At 38.3% G+C, this 11,917-nt stretch overlaps 1 long non-coding RNA gene across 1 annotated transcript; it reads right to left on the bottom strand.

Annotated features, from left to right (window-relative positions):
• Positions 1-1,480: 1,480 nt before the first annotated feature.
• LOC110896648 lies at positions 1,481-11,349 on the bottom strand. The gene is made up of 3 exons (XR_002568050.2): positions 11,152-11,349; positions 10,812-10,936; positions 1,481-1,579 (listed from the first exon to the last, which is right to left on the bottom strand). It is a non-coding gene; the product is annotated as an uncharacterized LOC110896648 (long non-coding RNA).
• Positions 11,350-11,917: the final 568 nt, after the last annotated feature.

The raw sequence follows: 11,917 nt of genomic DNA, 5'->3' as shown, positions 1-11,917 counted from the left end.
AGTGTTCCAGATGGATATTGATGTTGTTGACACAGTGGGTTCTTTGATCCAATATAGTGAATTCTATTAAGAATTCTTGCAGCCCGTTCACTAAGAATTGCATGTTAGTCACTATTACTCACCAGCTTATGTGAATCATTAGAAGTAAACTATATGTAATGAATGAGATTGTTGATCAATTAGCATGTGAAGATGGTCGTGTTTTCTATCAAAATCAGTGATCGGCCCAATTACAATAAGTATGCAAGCCCCAATGATTAGATACTATCGCTTGTATCATTATTTAATAATCAGTCCACCCTTGATCACTACATTCTATTCATGAGTGTAACATACTGAGCTAGTTATAAGTAACATGGAATAAAAATCATATATGTCACTTGCATATGTTTCATAATCATGGCAGCCTCTATTCATCTAATAGTTTCCCTAGTAATCCAAAACAATAATTCCAACATTGTTAAACCATGTCATCATGTTCAGTACCTAGGTTATACTCAGCATCATCAATTATCATTCAATTAATACTAATATCGCACAGTGTGTCATGCAATCCAAAGCAAGTATTCTACTCTAATTACACATAACAATCCGTTAAACGATCTGGTATATTATCATCGCATCATCGGACAACATTTACATGTACAATCATAACCTTAATCAGCCACAACTTATCCCGCAAGTCTGGTACATACGGTACAAAGCAATTCGTGCGACTCGATTAATACAACACATATATATACATTATCATCGGCCACTGTTACACCTCGTTAATGTATCACTAACACCAAACTAGTTCACATAATGAATCATGATCGCATCAAACAATTAATAGAATGATCAATTGTACTAACCAGATTATAGGGCGCCTAATACAAGAGTTCAAGGTGTCTCGGGTGAAGAAGGATAGCCGCTGCCGTCCGCAAAGGAAGGAGACTAAACGAATACTAGGGTTTTCTTGTATGATTGCAGATGAGAATAGATTACATGGATCATATATGTATACGTACATCAGACTACCAATCGCCTAGAGGTGGGCTTCCTTTGGGTTCTATTTGGGCCGAGTGGAATGCCATCTCAAACCGTTTGGGCCAAGTGTATGTGGTCAATAAGTGTGTACATGGTTAACCAATTGTTTAATTAAATAACGTAGGCTTTTAGTATTTACATAGTAATTAGCATAATGAATTCACAATCAATTAGTCCTAATGGTGCCATATAATTCCAACAGATTTAATGGTTAACAAGCATATATGCCTTGACATCATGCAGTGAAATGTGAACAATAGTGATACGACTTAAGTGCCACGAAGTTAAATGAGAATCACCTCGAAAGTTCGGATTGTCACAAAAATTGTAATAATCAGATGTCAAAAGTGTTTGACAAATTCAAACGCCCTCCTTAGGAAAGGTGTTACATGCTTAAAAGTTACCGGAGTTCTAAGCTGTAAATATTGTCATCGTCGGGTGGGTGCATCAACAAAGACATAGCATTCAACAATCAACAAACATCATTACATATGTGTGGGGGCTTTATGATGTTCCTGTATTCTTGCTTTCTGAAAGCAGCACACAATCCCTGCAGGAGGTATTCTAGTGTCTCTTTTTCTTAACGCCAAATAAGCCAATTAGATACAAATTGTTTTTTTTCAAACCGAACCATTTTTTTAACCGAACCGGTTTTTTGTTGATAAAAAGATCGTTTTTTTTAACAGGGTCGGTTTTAAACCAGTTTGATCGCCTTAACATCCTAATTATCGGTTTGGGTCAGGCTGTTATAAAAAAAAACCGATTTTTCTACATATATACATTTTTTGGATTAAAACAAACAATTTACTAAAAAATCACTTAAAATTTATAAGAACCGGTTTTATTTAAACTGTAAAAAAAAAGTTCTTTTTAAATCGGTTTTCGATGCGTGATGAGGAAACCGGTTGTTTCGGGTTGGGTTGAAACCGGTTTATAAATATCCATTTCTTTTTAAAATGATACAACCACAACCCAACCCAAATACATACGACCACAACCCAACCCAACGCTATAACAACCCTCGGTAAAACCGACATCCTCATAATAATTCCGATACCCTAATATATCTTTAAATGTATCTATGTGTCTTTATATGTAACCCGTATGTGAAAACCGAGCCCCAAAATAGATTATATTATATAAAACAAATAAAAACAATAATCTTTAAGTTGAGGCGGGCCGTGTAGGGCCTCACCTCAAGTTAACGCGGGTCGCGAGAGTGTTTAACCAGACTTTTCCTAAAACCCAAGTTGATGCGGGCCGCGTACATGGTGGGTTAAGTCCATGCGGGCCGCGAGTGTTCGGAATTGTGGCGTGATCCGGTGCGGCCACGTGTCCAACTCGTGTCAACCCTAGATGATGACCGGAACAAGCTATACGTTGACTTTGGGTCAACGCGGGCCGCGTAAGGCCTGGCCAAACTTCACGCGGGCCGCCGGGAAGTCCAATTACAGCCCTATATAAGAAGGCAACGGGCTTTCGGTTTTCGTCGCTCACAACTTTCTTTCTTTCTAAATTTCTGAAGTAGTATACACTATACACGGGCATTATACCCCCTATAATAGCGAGGTTCTGCTACGATGTAAGTATTATAACCCCTGGAGACGTATTAGATACGCTGCCCGATTGATCTAGGGTTCCGTAACGGCTGTCGTGGTTCTGCCCGACGTAGTCGTTGGAATGCCGTCTCGGGGAGGGTATTACTAATGTTAAAATGGGTTATTATACTAACACACGTGCATTTGTGTAAATTATAGATATTCACCAGGAAACCCTAAAGAATCACCTAAGACAGCAATGTGAGTAATCTCCTTTTTGCAAACTGTTTTTTTTTTTTACAAAACCTTAAATACCTTTCTATGCGAATGACAGTTATTGAGTATTTGTAAGAATACAATTACAGTCGGTAAATTTGGGGTTTTGTATACAAAATTTGTTACCACCTGGTAAAGGAGTAACATGACCATAAGTCGGAACGACAGTACTGTGTGGTGGTAATTGATATAACTTGGAAACAAATGTAATTGCGGATGCGCCCTCAATACTGTTCACTGTGAATTTTTATTTAAACTTGATTAAACTGGGATTCACTCACCAGTATTTCCCACTGACAAAAATGTTTTTAAAACGCGTTTCAGGTAACAATATGTGAAAGCCAAAATAGAAGCCAGCTGGACAGCACTGAAGGCTTGGAAAAGTGGCAATAAAGTTACCTAAGAATAAAATGGATGTTTTTATTTAATAAATAGGATTTATTCCTATGAAACGTGTGTATTGAAAACTTGGGTTTTTACCCATATGTTTAATGTTATAAAATATGGTGGTTTACTCTGATTAAAATATTTCCTAACTACGATCCTGATGAAAATTTCCGCTGCCAAATTGAATAAATAAATGTGATACCACCGAAACTGGCTCACGGCCGCCCGTTCCCGGGAGATAGGGATCGGGGGCTGTGACAGAAGGTGGTATCAGAGCTATGCCACTGATTCAGCCACAGAAGTGTTCTGCTGACATCAAAATTCAAATTGTTAGGAAATAAACTATGGAAATACGTGTATAATTGTATTTCTTGCTATGTGTTATCTGACTATTTGTTAGTTTACAGTATGAGTGACCAAGGACCTTCTGACGCCTATCGTCAACTGTCTGGTTCGTCTAGGAGCGAAGGCACCTCCTCTTCTCAGCCTGCCCTCTCAGGGTATTCTGCTGACACAGAAGAAGGGATCTTTGTGTTTAAGGCTCAGTCTGAAGAGCCATTTCCTCAGAAAAAGAGGGGATGGTTCAGTAGGGGAGCGCACGAGCGTAGGAAAAGAATGAAAAAGTTGCAGGAACAGCGAGTGTTAGCCGCAGCAAAAAGAGAAACTGATGCTTATAATCAGGATATGCTCAATAGGGGTATCGCTAATATCCATATTTTAGCAACCACTGCTGCCGACCCAAACCTGGAACAAATGCTAGCACCCCAACCACAAAATCCTGATCAACCCATGGAAGTAGAAGACCAGATAGAAATGCCTGATCTCAACCCGGAGGAAATACCTAGGGTACCTGCACCTGATCCTCTAGACCCAAACAACTACGACCCCTGGTGGGACGATGTTAGGGACTACGTGCAACAAAACCCAATACAGGAAAATGTGCCAATGCCCAACTTAGGAGCTTACCCAGGGTTAGATCCTCGAGATCCCTACAACATTAGTGATGCATATGTTAGGGAAATTTTAGAGAATCCATACCCATACCAGGCCCCTATGCCTCCGTATCAGGAACCCATACCTCAGTTTCCAAACCCAATCCTAGAACCTGCACCCCCAATGAGTGCAGAAAATGTCCAGGAACTTAGGACTTTTGGGGAGGAAATTTTAGAAAGCAGTGATCGTATGCGACAGGTGGGAGAACGCCTCGTATGGAAGTACGATGAGCGTAATATGGATTTTTGGATGAATCCATATCAGTGAAGGTGATGGTAGAAACAGTAATAATAATAATAATAAAATAATATATGTGTGTATGTGTTAGAAAAAAAAAAAAAACTACGGATGCATACTATTAGTATTGTAGCTTTACATTTCAGTCGGTACTGTAATTTTTATTTCTGTACTGGTGTGTATTGATGCATACTATATAAATAGAGTAAAAGTCGCAATGCTCGACGTTTTTGGGTAAACGTGCGTGTTATGTGATTGGATATATTCAAATATTAATTGTGATATTAATATTTGGTAAATGTCTAAAATTCAGATGGCCGACGCGGGAAATCAAGAAAATCTGAATAACGATAACCAGAGTAACATCAACGTGGTTAATGAGAATTCGGACAATAATAACAACGGAAACCAAATGGATAATAGTGCCGTTCAGCATATTGTGGCACAGGGAATTATAGATGCAATGCCATTTATTATTCAAACAGTTCAGGAAGCGAATAATAAAAGTAAGCATAGCAGTAAGCGACCAACTGAACCAGAAAACAGCGTGAACAATGGACCCATACTTCAAGCGCCCGTTCCCAAAAGAAGGAGAACCATGCCACATGGTTGTTCTTACAAAGAATTCTGGTCCTGCAAACCAATAGAATTCTCGGGCAATGAAGGACCCATTGCAGCTTTACGCTGGATAGAGAAAACTGAGGCAGTTCTGAAAATAAGCAAGTGTGCTGAAGAAGATAAAATAATGTTTGCTTCAAATCTGTTTAAAAATGCAGCCTTAGAATGGTGGAACACTATCCTCCAATCCAGAGGAAGTGATAGGATTTATAATATGGAATGGGAAGAATTCAAGAACATGGTAGAAAGGAAATTCTGCCCTCCCAATGAAAAAGAACAGATAGCAAATAAGTTTCTGAATCTAAGAATGACTGGGGTAGACAGTAAGGGTTACACTACCACATTCTTTGAATATGCTAGGATAGTACCTACCCTTGCATCACCTGAACCGGTATTAATCTCTCGTTACATCTGGGGATTAATTGGAGAAATTAGACATGTAGTCAAGGCCGCTAGACCCCAAACCATAGAGGAAGCTGTAGAACTAGCCAATACCTTGACAGATGAGTTAATCCGTACTAGAGAAGAAGACCAGAGAAGAAACCTAACCCAAAGGCTTACTCAAGAATTCCGTTCTGGGAATTCCAATCGTAGGAATGTAGGTTCTACCTCTGCACCATACTGCAAAGCCTGCAAAAAGAAGCATTCTGGAAGATGCTCTACTTACTGCAATTTCTGCAAAGCACCAGGACACAAGGAGGAGACATGCAGAAGAAAACCAACTAATGGGATGTGCTTCAATTGTGGAGAAAAAGGTCATATCAAGCCAAACTGCCCAAAATTGACCCCAGCTGCAAATAACAAGAACCCTAGAAATGCTAGAGCATTTGTTTTGACCGCAGACGAAGCCAAGATGATCCCAGACGTCATTGCTGGTACGTTTTTAGTTAATGATATTTTTGCTAAAGTATTATTTGACTCTGGTGCCAACCAAAGTTTTATTAATACTTCATTTTGCAAACTCCTAAATAAATCATTAACTAAACTACCACAAGAATGTCTAGTGGAAACCGCAAATGGAGAAACTGTTAAGATTTCTGAAATCTTGCAGGGAGCAAATATAGAAATTTTTAATCAAAAATTTATTGCAAACCTTTACCCAATGAATCTGGTAGGATTTGATGTGGTGTTAGGAATGGATTGGTTAATAGCCAATAAAGCCAGTATCTTATGTGATCAAAAGACAATTCAATTAAAATCACCAAGAGGTGAAAAGATCTCAATTAAAGGAGATAAACCTTTTAGATCCGCTAAATTCATCTCTGTGATGAAAACTGCAAGTTGTATAAGAAAAGGATCTATAGTGTATTTGATTTCAATAATCATTAACACTAAAGGAAAAGAATTAAAAGATATCCCAGTAGTGTCCCAATTTTCAGATGTCTTTCCAGAAGAATTGCCAGGACTACCGCCAGACAGGGAAGTTGAATTCAGAATTCATCTGTTACCAGGAACAGCACCGATTGCCAAAGCACCTTATCGTTTGGCACCCGCAGAAATGCAAGAACTGAAGAAACAACTAGACGAGTTGTTGGAAAAAGGATTCATACAGCCAAACTCATCGCCATGGGGAGCGCCGATTTTATTTGTTAAAAAGAAGGACGGATCAATGCGTATGTGCATTGACTACCGGGAATTGAACAAAGTCACGATTAAGAATCGGTACCCATTACCGAGGATCGATGATTTGTTTGATCAACTTCAAGGAGCTCGATTTTTCTCTAAAATCGATTTAAGATCAGGATATCATCAATTAAAGGTACAGGAAGAGGATATTCCTAAAACCGCATTTAGAACAAGGTATGGTCATTATGAATTTACTGTCATGCCATTTGGTTTAACCAATGCCCCAGCCGCATTTATGGACATGATGAACCGAATATGTAAGCCATATTTGGATAAATTCATAATTGTCTTCATAGATGATATTCTAATTTACTCTAAAAGTAAAGATGAGCATGCAAAGCACTTACACTTACTTTTAAGTTTATTGAGAAAAGAGAAGCTTTATGCTAAGTTTTCAAAGTGTGAATTTTGGTTAGAACAAGTACAATTCCTCGGACATTTAGTTAACCATGAAGGAATTCATGTAGATCCAACGAAAATCGAGGCAATTACCAAATGGAAAACCCCAGAATCACCAACTGAAGTTAGAAGTTTCTTATGATTGGCCGGTTATTATAGAAGATTTATTCGAGATTTTTCTAGAATAGCCATTCCTTTAACTAAGTTAACCTGTAAATCTGTTAAGTTTGAATGGGGACCAAAACAAGAAGAAGCCTTTAGAATCCTTAAGCAAAGATTAACCCATACACCGATACTAGCATTACCAGAAGGAACTGAAGACTTTGTAGTCTTTTGTGACGCTTCTAAGTTAGGTTATGGATGCGTATTAATGCAACGTCAAAAGGTTATAGCTTATGCATCTAGACAGCTTAAGAGTCATGAAGGAAATTATTCGACCCATGATTTGGAATTAGGAGCCATAATTTTTGCCCTTAAGATTTGGAGACATTATCTTTATGGTAGTAAGTTTACCATATTCACAGATCATAAGAGTTTAAGATATGTCTTCGGGCAAAAGGAATTAAATATGAGACAGAGACGCTGGATGGAATTACTTAGTGATTATGATTGTGATATCCAGTATCATGCAGGAAAAGCAAATGTGGTGGCTGATGCTTTAAGTCGAAAATATCACGAAAAGCCAAAACGGGTACGTTCTCTTAAATTAAATCTACAAGTAGATTTAAACAATCAGATTAGAAAAGCACAAGAATCAGTAATCAAGGAAGATACTGAAAAATTAAAAGGAATGATTAAAGAATTAGAACAAGGAACGGATGGAATTTGGAGGTTCCATAAAAAGAGAATGTGGATACCTAAATTAGGAAATTTACGTCACCGTATATTAGAAGAAGCCCATAAATCTAAATACACGATGCATCCAGGAAGTGATAAAATGTACCAGGATTTAAGGAAAAATTTCTGGTGGATAGGGATGAAAAAGGATGTAGCAGCTTATGTTTCTAAATGTTTAACTTGCTTACAAGTTAAAGCTGAACATCAGAAACCCTCAGGTTTGTTACAGCAATTAGAAATACCCGTTTGGAAATGGGAATTGATAACAATGGATTTTGTTACCAAATTGCCTAAAACAAGGAAAGGTAATGATACAATCTGGGTGATTGTAGATAGATTAACCAAGTCAGCTCATTTCTTACCAACAAAGGAAACCTTTAGTATGGAACAATTAGCCAAATTATATGTAAATAAAATCGTTTCTTTGCATGGCATTCCTTTATCAATTGTTTCCGATAGAGATAGCCGTTTTACTTCTCATTTTTGGTCAAGTTTCCAAAGAGCAATGGGAACCAGGCTAAATCTAAGCACCGCGTATCATCCTCAAACGGACGGACAAAGCGAAAGGACAATTCAGACAATGGAGGACATGCTTAGAGCTTGTGTAATTGATTTTGGAGGTAATTGGGACGAACACTTACCTTTAATAGAATTTTCTTATAATAACAGCTATCACACAAGTATCAATGCTGCACCATTCGAAGCACTTTATGGACGAAAGTGCAGAACCCCAGTCTGTTGGGCAGAAATTGGAGAAAAACAATTATCTGGACCCGAGATAGTACAAGAAACAACTGATAAAATCATTCAAGTCAAGGAACGACTGAAAACAGCACGTGATCGCCAAAAGAGTTATGCTGATAACAGACGCAAACCATTAGAATTCCAAGTAGGAGATAAAGTGTTATTGAAAGTCTCTCCCTGGAAAGGAGTGGTAAGATTCATCAAGAGAGGAAAGCTAAGTCCTAGGTATATTGGACCTTTCAAAATTCTTAAAAAAATAGGACCTGTAGCCTATCAGCTACAACTGCCAGAAGAAATGGCAGGAATACATGATGTGTTTCATGTATCTAATCTCAAAAAGTGTTTAGCTGATGAATCACTCATAGTACCTCTCAAGGATATAGAGGTTAATGAGCAACTCAAGTTTGTGGAGAAGCCTCTACAAATTGAAGATAGGAAAGTTAAGAATCTCAAACATAAAAGACTAGTTCTGGTCAAAGTGAAATGGAATTCCAAAAGAGGACCTGAGTACACGTGGGAGCTTGAATCCGAAATGCAAAAGAAATATCCACACTTGTTTCAGTAGATCTCGAGGACGAGCTCTAAAACAAGGTGGGGAGGATATAACAACCCTCGGTAAAACCGACATCCTCATAATAATTCCGATACCCTAATATATCTTTAAATGTATCTATGTGTCTTTATATGTAACCCGTATGTGAAAACCGAGCCCCAAAATAGATTATATTATATAAAACAAATAAAAACAATAATCTTTAAGTTGAGGCGGGCCGTGTAGGGCCTCACCTCAAGTTAACGCGGGTCGCGAGAGTGTTTAACCAGACTTTTCCTAAAACCCAAGTTGATGCGGGCCGCGTACATGGTGGGTTAAGTCCATGCGGGCCGCGAGTGTTCGGAATTGTGGCGTGATCCGGTGCGGCCACGTGTCCAACTCGTGTCAACCCTAGATGATGACCGGAACAAGCTATACGTTGACTTTGGGTCAACGCGGGCCGCGTAAGGCCTGGCCAAACTTCACGCGGGCCGCCGGGAAGTCCAATTACAGCCCTATATAAGAAGGCAACGGGCTTTCGGTTTTCGTCGCTCACAACTTTCTTTCTTTCTAAATTTCTAAAGTAGTATACACTATACACGGGCATTATACCCCCTATAATAGCGAGGTTCTGCTACGATGTAAGTATTATAACCCCTGGAGACGTATTAGATACGCTGCCCGATTGATCTAGGGTTCCGTAACGGCTGTCGTGGTTCTGCCCGACGTAGTCGTTGGAATGCCGTCTCGGGGAGGGTATTACTAATGTTAAAATGGGTTATTATACTAACACACGTGCATTTGTGTAAATTATAGATATTCACCAGGAAACCCTAAAGAATCACCTAAGACAGCAATGTGAGTAATCTCCTTTTTGCAAACTGTTTTTTTTACAAAACCTTAAATACCTTTCTATGCGAATGACAGTTATTGAGTATTTGTAAGAATACAATTACAGTCGGTAAATTTGGGGTTTTGTATACAAAATTTGTTACCACCTGGTAAAGGAGTAACATGACCATAAGTCGGAACGACAGTACCGTGTGGTGGTAATTGATATAACTTGGAAACAAATGTAATTGCGGATGCGCCCTCAATACTGTTCACTGTGAATTTTTATTTAAACTTGATTAAACTGGGATTCACTCACCAGTATTTCCCACTGACAAAAATGTTTTTAAAACGCGTTTCAGGTAACAATATGTGAAAGCCAAAATAGAAGCCAGCTGGACAGCACTGAAGGCTTGGAAAAGTGGCAATAAAGTTACCTAAGAATAAAATGGATGTTTTTATTTAATAAATAGGATTTATTCCTATGAAACGTGTGTATTGAAAACTTGGGTTTTTACCCATATGTTTAATGTTATAAAATATGGTGGTTTACTCTGATTAAAATATTTCCTAACTACGATCCTGATGAAAATTTCCGCTGCCAAATTGAATAAATAAATGTGATACCACCGAAACTGGCTCACGGCCGCCCGTTCCCGGGAGATAGGGATCGGGGGCTGTGACAAACGCAAATACATCCAGTTTATTAAAACGACCACAACCCAACCCAACCCATGATAAAATTACCCACTTTAAAACATTACCCGACTCTTTTCTGTGTTGCTTTTGTGACTCAACAAAGCGTCATTTACAAACTTAAGTCATCATCATCTTTACCCGGTTTTGACAATGATCCTCAGAGTAGTTAACTGTTGGTTTACTCTGCAACCTATACATCAAAACTCAAAATGTAATTCCAAATCAACCAATCAAATCAAAATAAACAACACATAATCATAAAGCAAGATTTCTGAACAATAGACGCCAAATTTGAGTTATTGAATCATAAAGCAAGATTTCTACACCTCTAACTTAATAACTAAATATTACCAGGAGCGTATGGATATATATAAATATATTTAGATATCAAGGAATTTAACGAACCAGAGCTTAGAGGGGTAATCAACAAATCTTCACGTTTGACATCATTTTCTTGAAAGAGCCTTTTCAAAAATAACCCAGTCTGAAAGACATCAAATTTGAATGTTTTACATATTTACAATCTGTCTTAACAACATTTTGCATAATTTGGAAGCGAAAAACAAGAATTATGGTGTACAGAAGCAAGAAACTGTGTACCTCCTTCTCGTTGCCATACACTTGGGCACAATGAATATGTTGATACCCCATCTACATATGCATAAGAACCATGATTTAGAGTTTTTACCTGATTCATTGTCGGTTTCGACTTGTGTAGGACCGGTTTTGGCACCGTTCGATTGCGTAACGAACGTTTCACGTGCGGAATCCGTGAACGAACGTGACCGAACACACGATAACGTACTACTAATGTGATTCCATTGCTAAACTTGACGTGTACGGTACAAGAATCACAAATACAATACTTTCTCTCTCTACTTTCTCTCTCTAGAAAGTCTTCTCCTCCAAGTCTCCTCCTAAACTCTTTTAAGAACTTCTCTAAAAATCTCTTTCAAGAACTCTCTAAAATCTAACTAAACTAGTGACATAATCCCCTATTTATATGGTCAAGGCTATTTAATGAAAGTTCACACTAATTACAAGTTTGCCACCTTGCCATTTCTAACTAAATATGACATTATGCACTTGATTCCTTCCGGCTTTTCACTACGACTCGGATTGACGAAGGCGATAGACAAAATATGCATCAACAATCTCCCCCTTGGATATT

This window comes from Helianthus annuus, chromosome 12 (assembly GCF_002127325.2).
Source record: "Helianthus annuus cultivar XRQ/B chromosome 12, HanXRQr2.0-SUNRISE, whole genome shotgun sequence".
Classification (NCBI taxonomy): Eukaryota; Viridiplantae; Streptophyta; class Magnoliopsida; order Asterales; family Asteraceae; genus Helianthus; species Helianthus annuus.
The sequence above is the reverse complement of the archived record's forward strand: the minus strand, read 5'-3'. Positions and strand labels throughout refer to the sequence as shown.